The 4,393-nt window shown below is 41.0% G+C and overlaps 1 long non-coding RNA gene across 3 annotated transcripts; it reads left to right on the forward strand.

Annotated features, from left to right (window-relative positions):
* The first annotated feature begins 368 nt into the window (after positions 1-368).
* LOC133491056 (uncharacterized) lies at positions 369-3,122 on the forward strand. Of its 3 annotated transcripts, none has more exons than XR_009792340.1 (3): positions 369-652; positions 921-1,024; positions 2,568-3,122. It is a non-coding gene; the product is annotated as an uncharacterized LOC133491056 (long non-coding RNA). The 3 variants fall into 3 exon arrangements; XR_009792338.1 differs by having other exon boundaries at positions 369-532; XR_009792339.1 differs by lacking the exon at positions 2,568-3,122 and adding an exon at positions 1,914-1,959 and having other exon boundaries at positions 369-532.
* Positions 3,123-4,393: the final 1,271 nt, after the last annotated feature.

The following is a 4,393-nucleotide window of genomic DNA, read 5'->3' on the forward strand; positions in this document are numbered from 1 at the left end:
TTTTTTTTTGCACTTTTATAGTGCTGCACCACCACTGTGCATTATTACTTTGAATATAACTGAAAGGTTTATCATTTGTAACGTGTTACTGGCATCAGTGGTCATCACACAGTGGTTTTAAGTGGTGATTTGTTTCTTGACTAACCGCTTTGATAATCACACAAAGTGGGTCAGTTATAAGTGAAGTGGCTGCTTTGGCCGAATGGCTGGAGGCTCCATGTTGCATTCATGAGACATGTTGGCTCATTGGGTTTATTGAGACAACCTGATGAAAGGGCAAAACCAATGAAACAAGACCAGTGGTACACAACTGCCTGCCTATAAACAGCTGGAGTCAATCACCATGATGACATGGTGGTCAGCTTGCACAGATTATCAGTGCAGACCGCAGAGCCACTGTGAACTCGGGCAAAAAGAAATTTATTTTATTTAAGTAGCTTTTGTTCTTGTGAGTCAAGTGTGAATTTGGAATCCACCAGCTATTTCTTAGGAGTTACGTTACCAAGAGAACGGACTTACAGTGCTGCGAAGGGTAAATAGTACCTCATCCTCTGATCCCCCATCAGGTTGTTGAGGTCATTTGAGGCCAGTTGTCGAATCTGTTAGGAAAGAGACTCACTTCAAACACCACATCTTAGTATATTCTGCAGAGGTGTGTACTGATTAGCAGCCACGTAGTGAGTTAAATTTTCTTTTTGATATTATTATGCATTGTTACCTTGACCGATGTTTAGGCACAGCCTCACTCAACTCAAATGGGGGAAAAAAGTTCCCAAAGCACTTTCAGCTTTCTATTAAATCGTACAGTCAAACATACAAAAAAAACATACAACCGTCGCTGGCTATAGTGAGTGAAAATGACTAACTACTAACTACATTCTCCTTGGTTGAACAGTCTGTTCCTTTTCTCACCTCTAAAGCCTTTTTGCGTCAGGAATGTTGCGGCTTAAAGGTGTCCCCACCGCATCATGGCAGGTGGTGACTGCAGTGTTGCTGAGCAGCATCCAGGTTGTGCATCAGGAAGGTGAGCTGATGCAGATGGCCCTACAATACAACATACACAGACAGCAATATGCTGAAAGCAGTGCACAAAAGATTTGAAGTTTAACGATCACCTTTGTGGCTAAAATAAACCTATTTACTTTGCATGTGCGATGAAGAACCTTACTGCAGGTGAATAATTCTTATTGCAATTCATGCATGGAATTGACATTAACAAGACCAACAGATTTAAAAGACTATTTTCGCACATTTATGGGCAAGTGTTTGAAAATAAGTGTGTGTGTGTGTGTGTGTCTGTGTGTGTGTGTGCATGCGTGTTTGCGTGCATGTGCGCATGCATGCACATGTTGTTTATAAAAGCACCGATAGACATCACTTTGAAGTGAAATGGGTTTAAATACCGTACTTCTTGCATACTGTACAGTCAACTGATAATATCAGGTAACCCTTCAGTGTCAATGAACAATGAACAGTCATAAAAATCAAAAGCAATGATGCATGGTAGTATTTAGTGTTGGATCACGGGACAGTAATGCACATAATATATACTGACCATTTTGTGTGATTAAATAATATAACTAAAACAAATAGATCTAAATATTACATTTCTACAGCAGGCCAGCAAAAAAAGAGTCAAAATTATATATGTCATCTTGATTTAATACTACAGCAACAATAATGTGAACTGTAATTTCTTTGTGAAAGCAGCATATTTGATACAACTGCAATTTTTTGATCTCACTAAATTGTGCCGGTGAACTACTGTTGCGGAAGGTGAGTGTACATTTCCACTCATGGAGGAATACCATGGCTTTGTCAACCTCAGGCATGATGGAGCATGCTATATAACTAATATGTCTACAGTACATAATCTCCATTCATCCATTTTCTGTACCACTTATCCTCACTAGGGTCACAGGCGGGCTGTATCCTATCCCTTCTGTTTCCGGATGAGAGGCAGGGTATATCCTGAACTGGTCGCCAGCCAATTGCAGGGCTGTCATGAGCATGGCGTGGATCACAGCCATTAGGGACGTGGCCGAGCCACTGCTCTGGGCGGTGACACCTCTGACAGTGGTCAGAGCTATGTTGCATCCGGGACTCTAGTTGACCAGGTAGTTAGGTGGTAAATGTGTCATCGGCATTTGCCAGTTCGTTGCATTGTGTTACTGTGTGTGGACACTGCTTTATAGTGCATGATTACGCAAGCGTTTGTAGTACTTCCCATAGTTACAGCATGTCTGAGTCATCTAAACCTCGTGTTTTTTTTTTGTTCGTGTTCTCAAGTTTTGCCTCAAAGTCATTGGACCTCGTTGAATACTTTTGGACCTCGCCTCTAGTCTAGTGTTTGTGTGCTTCTGCCTTCTTGGACTGCTACAATGTGTATGACCTTGATTTGGAATTAAACCCCTCTTAATATCATGTCCTCGTCTTGGAGTCCTGCATTTGGGTCCGCCCCTGTGCCGCTGGTTTATGACAAGGGCACAATCATTTGCACTCACATTCACACCTACAGGAAATTTGGAGACTTCAATTAATGTATGATGCATGTTTTTCGGATATAGGAGGAAACCGGGGTGTCCGGGGAAAGCCCACGCACTGACAAGGAGACCTCCATACAGATGAGGCCAGGATTTCAACCCTGGTACTCAGAACATGAGGCATATGTGCTAACCAGCAATGGAACAATGTGTGTGTGAACACAAAGAACATGATGCAGCAATGAAGAGTACCACGCTGAAGATTGGTGGTTTAATTCAGGGCCAACAATGCATCAGACTAAATTCTATGTCACTACAATGATCTGATATACTCACACACAGTGATGGGCCAAAGTCTTCAGAAACAAGTCTTTTAAAAACAATAAAAATCATAAATACAGGACATAGATATTCAGTACATCATTAAGAGAAGTGTTAATTAGGAAGCTCGTTCATAGTTCATATAGAAAGAAAAATAGACATTGATGATTCTGTTTATGATTTTAGAAGGTGAAACGTTCCATTGATTTCATGAATCATTACCACAGTAGTTCTGAAAGTTTTCTGGGCACACCCTACTATTTGGAATTTTCAGGGCTTCTCTGAGCTTGAAATTCCCCCATCCTGTCATAATGTCAATCTGCTACCCACCCACTCCTTTACCACAATGGAAACCTTCTGAAAACATTTTTAAGTAATACAGACAGAGATTTAGAAACAAAACATCTGTACCATTACTGTATTGTTATGAGTCAACAAATGATTGATCGCAAGTCGTCTAAAAAAATGTTGTAGTTGTATTGGTTAGTTCTATAGCTACAAAGTTGGCAAAGACCGTATATGGACAGATCTTAAGCTGGTCAATTTATGGCCCAGTAGTTCGGTAAAACACTGTTCTCATTCAGACCAATATACTGTAACCATCACGGAAAAGGGAATGATGTACAATGTCAATGTTATCTTGTGCTAAGAAATCTAAATTTTGCTTATCCACTATGGTACACTCAAACCTGCATGCATCCCTGTATACTGCTTTTGACCGTAAAATCAATTTTACAAAACCGAGCAAAAGTAATGCTTGTTTCATATGAATGTTTGCCTTGTTTTTTTTTTTTTTTATAAGATATTTAGCATATCAATAATATTTCACTTATACCTGCTGGAAGTAGCTACTGTATGGTTAAAGGCTGTCTTGGGTATTTTTTCTACATATTTTACACAGACAGACGGCTTTGTAGTATTGCAGCTGCATGTCTGTCTATCAATTGAATCGGGAATAGTTTTGGACCACAACATTGTTCCTTCCTGTGTGTGTGGACTCATACAAAAAAAAAAAACGTAATCATCTGGATAGACTGTTTACTAGTCTATGTACTGTATTTGTACCCAACATGCAACATAAAGGGGAGTTCTGAAGGTGGAGATTGGAATTCTGTAAAAATAAAACAAATAAACTAGGAGTGTTCTGCCACCGGTGGAACGATGGGGCAGCTGGTAAGCGTTGGCCTCACAGTTCTGAGGTCCCGGGTTCAATCCTGGACCTCCCTGTGTGGAGTTTGCATGTTCTCCCTGCCTGTGTAGGTTTTCTCTAAGCATTCCAGTTTCCTCCCACATCCCCAAAACATGCAACATTAATTGGACACTCTAAATTGCTCCCAAGTGTGATTGTGAGTGCGGCTGTTTGTCTCCATATGCCCTTTGCCTGGCTGGCAACTAGTTCAGGGTGTACCCTGCCTCCTGCCCGTTGACAGCTGGGATAGGCTCGAGCACTCCCCGCAACCCTTGTGGGGATAAGTGGCTAAAAAAATGGATGGATGTTCTGCCACCAGTTCCCTCAATGGCAAAGTATTTAGCGTGTGTATGCCAGTTAATTGTGTTTAACCTGTTTAATTCATAATTGACAGTGGCTC

The sequence above is a fragment of the Syngnathoides biaculeatus genome, chromosome 17 (assembly GCF_019802595.1).
Source record: "Syngnathoides biaculeatus isolate LvHL_M chromosome 17, ASM1980259v1, whole genome shotgun sequence".
NCBI lineage: Eukaryota > Metazoa > Chordata > Actinopteri > Syngnathiformes > Syngnathidae > Syngnathoides > Syngnathoides biaculeatus.